At 36.8% G+C, this 9,032-nt stretch overlaps 1 long non-coding RNA gene across 1 annotated transcript; it reads left to right on the forward strand.

Annotated features, from left to right (window-relative positions):
- Window positions 1–2,856: 2,856 nt before the first annotated feature.
- LOC110800130 (uncharacterized) lies at window positions 2,857–4,346 on the forward strand. The gene is made up of 3 exons (XR_002536547.2): window positions 2,857–3,532; window positions 3,725–3,824; window positions 4,145–4,346. It is a non-coding gene; the product is annotated as an uncharacterized lncRNA (long non-coding RNA).
- Window positions 4,347–9,032: the final 4,686 nt, after the last annotated feature.

Below are 9,032 nucleotides of genomic sequence, written 5' to 3' on the forward strand. Positions count from 1 at the left end.
CGTGGCACAGTGTAGTTGGGCCATGCTGGCTGGGTATTTTTACCCACATCACCAATATCCTCTATTCTAATTCAGAATTTTCCCAAATTAGTCTTTAAAAGCTTAACTCTTTAACAACAGATCGAGCTAATGATGGATTTTAGCCTTTTAGGAGAGAGACACAGAGAGAGGGAGATATAAATATAGAGTCCCAAAACTGAAAGATTGGTCGTGGGGTTTTACTAAGTAATTTTTATTCATTAATTTTGTTGTATTTTTTATTTTTATTTTTTTAGTAACTATTTTTTAATATCTTTAAAGTCAACTTAATGGATGATTTAGATTAGTCTTATATTTTATATGGTTGAGATTCAAATAATTATAGTGGCTACCATTTTATTGTAGCTATTGTAAAATTGTCCGTTAATTTAAGAAGATGGAAAATTAAAATTGGTCGAAATACAATTGACTTAAATATTTAGTCCTATTGTTTTTGTCTATTCACAATCTTTATATGACCTTAAAAGTATATCAATTGTTCACAAAAGGCACATCCAAAACAATCAACCATACAACAGTACTCTCCAAAAATAATTCACCAAATAACCGAGTAACTCTAATTAAAATGTCGTTCGTTTTGCATGACACTAGGATATATCAGTCGTTCTAATTTGGAACTCATACAATTCTCGTTTCTCGTTTCATGATTATAATGACTTTGACTAGAAAAAGTGAGTTGTTATTAGTATAAATAATAGCTAAATGCTCTTCCACTGCCATAGTTGAGCACTCTGTTCTTCAATTGCTCCTCTATTCTTCAATTGCTCCTCTATTCTTCAATTGCTCCTCTGTTCTTCCATTGCTCTAAAACTGTCATGGCTAATGGGCAAGTTTTTTTTTTTCTACTCAATATAACTATGCATTTGCAGCTTTAAATTATAAATTAATGTGGGTTTTTTTTTTGCAGCGCTGGTGTCGACAACGACGACAAAAAGGAGGAAGAGGTGAATTTAGTAGACGAGAGATATAAGGTTGAGAGTGAACACGAAGACGACCCGGACAATCCGTACTACGATGCTGAAACAGATCATGAGGATGATGGCCCGACTAGTGGGACGACCATTGGGACGTCCAGTGGGACGTCTAGTGGGTTTGAGAAAGAGAAAGAGGAGACGTCCAGTGGGACTGACAAAGAGGAAGAGGAAGAGGAAAAGGAAGAGGAAGGCGAAGAGGAATAGGAAGAGGAAGATGAAGAGGATTAAATAATAAGTGGGTGTTGTATTTAATTTCCTACGTTTCACATATTCGGTAACTCTAATTTATTTTCCATCGAAGTGATTTCTTGCTCTAGTATTTTTTAGTTTCAATTAGTGGGTTTCGGATTTAATTTCCTATGTTTTAAATATTTGGTAACTCTAATTATTTTTCCATCGAAGTTATTTCTTGCTCTAGTATTTTTTTAGTTTCATTAATACTAGGGACACTTTGTGCATCGAATTTGAAATCTTTGTCGTGTTCTATTCTATATTATTGATTGTGATTTGATCGTGGTTTTGGAGATTCTAAATCATTTTGGTGAAGAAAGAGTGGAGATTCTGGTGGCTAAGATTTTGCTCAAGTAAAGAAATGATGGGATTAAAGTATAATTGAAGTACTTTGATGATTGAGGTTTGATTGAAGGTTTTAGATGCGAGCTTTATTTAGTGATGAAAGGATGGAGATCTTGGTGGCAGGAAATGTAAAAGTTTTACTCAAGGTCAACAAATATAGGAATATAGCCACTACAACTAAAACGGCCTCTAGCGGCATTTATTTTAGGCTTAGGCGGCATTTATATATGCCACTAGCAGCTGTAGCGACATTTATGTGAAAATGTCGCTAGAACCAATGTCGCCCAAACATATAGCGGCATTTATAGATTATGCTGGTAAAGCACTAAATAAATGCCGCCTAAAGCCATTTCTTCAATTCTAGTCTCGACCTTCCCTTTCTAGTATATATACCTCATTGATACGGAACTTATAAGTTACCTCAAATAATAAAACTGAATAGAACAAAAATAACTCCACTTTGAGAAAAATAGATTAACCAAATAATAAACTTTTTCATAGATATAACAAGTACTTATTACAAGTATTACAACAGAGCATCCTAACATTTAATTTGCCTAATAATCCTAAGTAGGCTCTAAACTAACCAAATTTATAGTTACTTTGTTTCATATACAAAGGAGATAACAATGTACACTTTTTCTGCGCAACCTAGTGACTGTGAATACAGTAGTTAAAATCTTCGATATGATGTTGTGAAAGACAGGGATGCATCCTCAGTACTTAAGTCCTTATCACCTGGAAAAATAAATTAAATGACTAGAATCCGCATCACCTGAAAAAAATACAGAGTACATAAGGATAAGAATTAAGTTAAACTCTTGAACACAAACAAGGGGAAGAAAGAAATTACATGGCTTATGACTCCCTGACATAATCCATCCACAAGCAGAGACATGTAAATAACCAGAACATTATATTTTATTTAGGAGCATAAATGAAATGATGAATGTTCATAAGAAGCTTCCTCTAAAAGAAACATCATGGTCAAAATGGACAAGCTAGATAACGAAAGCAAGAGAATATCTGGACTAACCCTTACCACACGCAAAAACAAAGCAGTACATACACTCCTTAGTTTGCTTCAACTTAGCAAAATACGTAGCATATAAGTAAACCATATGACCTAAATGATCTAATAATATAAGAAATGGGATAAAAAGCCACTAGTTGAAATACTTTCGAATAAAAGGAAGCAAGCATGTGAATGGAATCATACAATACATATTTACGAAAGTTTAAACATAGAAACAAATCAAAACTACACCAAATAATAAAATTTGAACATAGAGAGGATATAAAAAAATCAAAACGTCAATCTTTATACTTCATATAAGAGAAAACAATTACCCCTGATAAAGCTAGAAGATCCAATGTTGTCACTAGTAGAAAAAACATTTATTGAAGCCCCCCTGTTGAGGGGGGCAAAATATTATACGCCTCATTAGTCCCTGTTGAGGGGGGCAAAAAATTATACGCCCCATTTGCCTGAGCTGTCGAGGCGGGCTGACCCCATGTTCGCCCCAATAGCTTTGTAGAAGCGAACATAGGCCCAGCCCGCCTTATTAGAGGTATCCAGTCGAGGCGAACTTTGACTTACCCGCCTCAACGATTTCGACGGCCCAAATAAAGTGACCCATCTGCCTCAACACAAAACAATCACTGCAGTTAGGGTTTTACATTTCATTTCCTTTTTTACACTTCATTTTCCTTAGCCGTTTTTTTCTATCCTTCGATCTCCTTTGTTGTTTTCTTCATTTAAGTTTGCCATTTTTTCACTGAATCCCTTGTTTCTTTGATCTTTTCGTATCCTTATCTCCATTCTTTGTTGAAGAAATTCGGGCTTTGATCGAACTTCTTCCGTGTTTATGGTTCACAAAGATGGAGAGCATAAGCAAACCGTCTTCCGTAAGTATTTCAAGATCTTGATACAAACAAGCTAGGTACCAAACCATTTCCTCGTCTTTCCACTTTTATTTTTGATTGAATTTTGATTTTTGCTGTATTTTATTATTTATTTATGATTTAAGGGATGTTTAGATTTCTTTGTTAATGTTGACGGTTTGTTGCATATTCAATTAATTTTTATTTTTTTGGGAGAATTCGTTGTACTGATTATTAATTTAATAATTTAGATCCGTCTTTGACGCGAGCGGTGGATTTAGCGGCACAAACTCATGGCGGCGTTAGGATCTCGGTGGTGGAAGACCTCATCATCTGTAATTCTTTAGAAGAGTAAGTTCCTTTTTCTTATCTTTTAAAATAAATATTCATTTTAAGGTTAATCAACAATACCTTTAAAGTATCTGATTTTTTAAAAAAAAATTCTTTCAGATCTGGAGTTCATATTAAATATTTTCTTATCTTTTTTTGTTTGTTTTTTAGGATTTATTTTTTTAAGTATAATCTTTAAATGAACATCATGTTCATATTTTCATCTCTGGTACAAATTCATGGCCATTGATTTCCTATTACAAGTTTTCTTTATCTTCATTTTGGCTATACTTTTTATTATTAGGTAATTTTTGACTTGTTGATATTTTCTTTTTTTGCAGGTTGGTCCTGGGTGGGAGAGGTGTCAATTTGTGCAGTTTAGAACTATCTTAGTTCGTTAATTTTGTACTTTGATTTGTTAAACCTTGTAAGATAATGTAATACTAAAGAAATTCAGATGTATCCCCTTGGAAAAACCAGTGATAATTTTGTTCTTGTACTCTATATTTTATTAATAATAATGAGAAAGGTTTACGATTTCAATGTTTTGTCACAGAAATTTGATAACATGCACGCTTACCAAGACTTTACAGAAAAAATATAAATATTACAAAATACAAATTTACTTTGACCCAGTAACTAGTTGAGGCGGGCAATGAGATACGCCATAACAGGGCCTAAAAATCACGCTAATATTGGACCCATTTGTTGAGGCGAACAAAAGTAAAGCCCCCCTCAACAAGTCTGTTTTTGAGGCGAACAAAGCCCGCCTCAACAACTATTAGACCTGTTGCAGCCCCCACTATTGAAGCGAACAATGCCCGCCTCAACAAGGCCAAAAAGCCCGCCACAATAGGCGTTTTTTCCACTAGTGTGTATGCTTCCTTTTTTCCGTTCCTTAGCTCCTTTTGAGATTTTTCAAGAACTTCTTAAAATGTTAAACCATATATTAGTTAACTTTTAAACCATATATTCACTAAATCTACAAGAAAAAAAATAATAATGATAGTGAAACATACCGGAAAATAAATAATACATTTGGATGACATGATTTAATGTTGCAAATTTCCCATTTTCATACCTGAGCAAACGTCATGATTATATAAAACATCTATATAAAAATAAAATTACCTAAAGTTTCAAGAAACAGGTGACAAAAATTGAGTTAAGACAACTAGGCCCACGAAATAAAAATACCCAAGTCACCAAAATTGAAATAAAGAAAAATACCAAGCATCAGTGCTTCACTGCAGTCTAGAACCTTCAAGAAACATCCATAGAATAAACAAAATAGAACATTTTATCTTAGGTTAACAATATTTCCAGCAGAAATCGCCAACTGAAACAATGAGTAGGTGAAATCATGATACCAATATAATAAAAACTTAAATGTAAGTTATGTTTGATGTCTATAAACAATATAAAACTAAAGCGAGTTTAGATTATTTGACTAATTCTGTTACTACATCTTTCCTATCTATATCCACTCCTCCCAACCAAGTCATCCTTCACACCAGTTAAGTTGGCAAGCTGCTAAAGACGAAAAAAGGTAAATTAATACAGAATGCTCACCTTTGTAGACACCTACATTTGTCCCCATTCCCGAAAGGGAAGGTTCGATGATGAAAGTGTAAATCTCCACTTGACAACGCATCTCCTATAAAATAACGAATCTCAATTCCCCTTTTCATTTCACCCGAAACCTGCTATTTATGGAAACCTGCTAAAAATAGTAACTGCCGTAAAGGGTAGCTTCTAAAAGTGGCAAGTCATAAAAGATAGAAACCTGTCAGAATTAGGTGTTGCACTCCAACATAAATCCTAAATGAGATAGAAAACTGCGAGAATCCTATTCCCAATATGATTCGAAAATAAGAGTTACGTATTAATTAAAATCCTAACGAGCCTAGAGTTCGTAACGGGCCCAGACGCATTCCGTCATGAAATTGATACGCACTAAAAGACTCGATTAAGTCTCAAACACTACGGATTTCAGGAATCTGAATCTGACTAAGAAAACAGCCCAAACATCAATTTCAACGCCCAGCCCTAGGCGCTGAAATTGCATGGGTCCTATTTTCAACGCCCAGAGCTGGGCGCCGAAATCTTTGACGCCCAGAGCTGGGCGCTGAAAATACCTGGGTACGTGTTTTTTCCTAATTCTTTGTGGATTAGAACTCTGCAATTCTATCTTTCCACGAACTCTTCCTTATAAATACAGCCCCACATTCGACGTGAAAGGAACACACACACAACACAATTATATTCTGAGTATTGACTCCAACCCTTAGCCTAAGCCTCACGCTGCGAAATTGTTCACGAGTTCTGTCGCAATCGATCCATAAATCGAACAGAACGTATCCTGTCCCATAATTGAGATTCGTTAAATAAAAAGCAGAAATAGCAAAGTCAAAGTGGTCAGTTTTCTGAGAACCGTGACGCACCTCTCAAGGGTGCGTCGTAATGTGCCCCTTCTCGATGATTTAATTGCTTTCCTCGCCCTTTTTATGAACTGTTAAACTAACTAAATCTGATTGTTCTATCACGCCTAACAAATATAATATTTTTGGGAAATTGGATTATCATGCTAGGTCCCTTAATGCTATTTAAATCAGATAATCGCGATCGATCTAGTATTATATGTTGCATATTGCTAAAATCAACTCAGATTAGTTTAATAGTTAACGCATGTCCCTTCAATTATTTATGCGGAGCTAGCAAGGATATCCTGCCTCTGGAGTTATCGACGAGCGAAGTACTCCTCTCGGTAGTTACAGTCCCCCGAACCCTCAATCTCTACCTCGCGGGTGTATGTTGAGAGATCCCCACACCAGGGATCACAAGGGAACCTACGGCCGTCGTGGTCAAACATAATTGCACTCCCTTTATGTCACGATAACCGGGTTTTGTCAGTTTTTCTCATTGTCGTTAAAAACTGAATGGCGACTCCTATATTACTAGTCAATTGGGTGTAAACTCACAGGAAATCCAATTACACTTGATTGAATAAAAAGAAGCGTCACACCCACGAGGGACGAGGTCACGCATTAGCCTCGTGCTTTTTCGAACCCCTCACAGTGGCGACTCCGCTGGGGATAGTGAAGGAAATACTCGTGCTTGTAGGTAATCAAAATAGCCGAAGGGTGAAACGATCCTACCCCGCGTTTATTTCCCCATCAAGTTGGGACGACCTGAAAATCAGCATATTAATGTGAACGGGCAGAACAGCATAACGAATCTCGGCTCCCTCGGGAGTTTGGACTAAGGATACCTTTTTCGCCAATAAGGGGGTGCATACGCCGCGCATGTTGCCCAGTCGGTACTTGTGCAGGTAGTACACCTATCCCAAACCCAATCGCTCGCTCATTAGGTCCCTCTCGCCTGCATGCCCCCTTGGCTTGCACTTGCGGGTTGGCCTCTTGAGCAAAATTCGTCTGCTGAAGACACTACCTCGACCGGGGCATGTGTTGGATCTACGATAGAAGCGGTACCAACAACTACCCATAGAAGCCTATCATAAACTACATGACATGTTATTATTGCCTCATGATGGAATGTTAGTTATGTGTAGCGAAATATATGATTGTGTGTGACAAACTATCTTAGAAAAACTAACGACCTTAAAAATTGCCCAAACATTCATAAACCAATTTGCCAAAGAGTTATACCGAAATACGCGTTCCGCAAACCCGAACGATCGCCACAAAAATAAGCGACGCTCGGGATGGCCCATAACGAATCCCACAAACGCTGTACAACGCGTAAAGGACATTATAAGGCAAGCGCGCAAAATCAAGTCGCATAAACAAAAAATATACGCAAACAGAAATCGAGCACCAGTTAGGGACGCATTTTCAGCGCCCCTGGCTGGGCGCCAATATTTCTAACGCCCACTGCTGGGCGCTGAAGTTGCTGCCTGGCCTTTTGGTCAGGAGCAGCAGCCTCGGCGCCCACGCATGAAGAAAATACGTAACAAAAAAAAAAAACTTTTCGTGAATTTTTTTTTTGCTACGAGGGTGTATGAAAGCACTCGATTCTAAAAGCGACTTGTAAAAAAATAAAATAACTCTTTCTGTCGTTGTTAGGCCTCCTATGACGACAATGCTCGGCACCAAAAACCGAACATGCTAATTAAATGACCTTGAATGTCACGTGGGCGAAGTATTCAAAAAATAATGTTCAAATAGAGTCTTCAAGGAAAAATAATGTTCGAATAGAAAATAAATAAATCCGAGTCTAGACTAGGCTATGCCAAAGTACAATCCAAATCCTAAGTCTTAGTTTTCTTATCCATAGAATCGGTCCTAATGCTTGGTGTCGTTCTGCAAGTTAAAAGGTTAAACCATATTGAGTCTCCTCTCCTATCATTTAAATCAATAAGCACCCATAAGTAATTGTCATCCTTTGCTAAGAATCAACGGCCTTAATACTCTCTCTTACCAATAAAAAGAATATATTATAGTATTTGCAAAATGGAAACAGTCACATTCTGAAAATCATTCCCCCATAGTCGCACAACCCCCAAAGTGAACCTAAGGTGTCAATACCATTAGCACAAAATTAATGGCCTCAAGGCTTATGATCACATTGGGTCACGACTATCATAGTCCTCTTGAGCCACTCGCTCCTTGAAGTACCCCTAAGTACGGACTAAAAAGATTTTCCATGAATACAACATGACAAACCATGAAAATACCCAAATCGGCATGCCATAAGGCTACCATTGGGGTAAAGCAATACACGCTAAGAGAGAAGCCGCACCAATGATTCTAGTCTTGCAAAAATAAAAATTCGATCTCCCCAACTAACTACCTTGCCAACATTAAGCAAAATGGCGCATGACAAATGAACACCCAAGGGTTAAAATCTAAAGTGTCAACCAACGAAAGTTATGGTCCAATTAGCCTAAGTCTTAGAGTCGCTGGCTCAAGTATTATAGGCTTACGCCATGTCATTATTTTGAGTCTAGGCCACCTCCTTGTATTCATACACGGGTTATAATCAGAAAGATTAATGAAAGTTTGAGTCTAAATCACAACTTCCAATTAAACCCTAGAAACTGGAATCTGAAAAGGAGCAAAAAATTATTTTCGATGTAATTCTTTCGTTAAAATTCAATAAGGTAAAACAACATTTTGAATCTACGCTATTTGCACATTTTAAGAAACGACTAAATACGCTTGCAAAGTAAGACAATTTAAAGGTCCACCCTAGGCCTACTAAAATGAA

Source organism: Spinacia oleracea, chromosome 1 (assembly GCF_020520425.1).
Source record: "Spinacia oleracea cultivar Varoflay chromosome 1, BTI_SOV_V1, whole genome shotgun sequence".
Taxonomy (NCBI): Eukaryota; Viridiplantae; Streptophyta; class Magnoliopsida; order Caryophyllales; family Amaranthaceae; genus Spinacia; species Spinacia oleracea.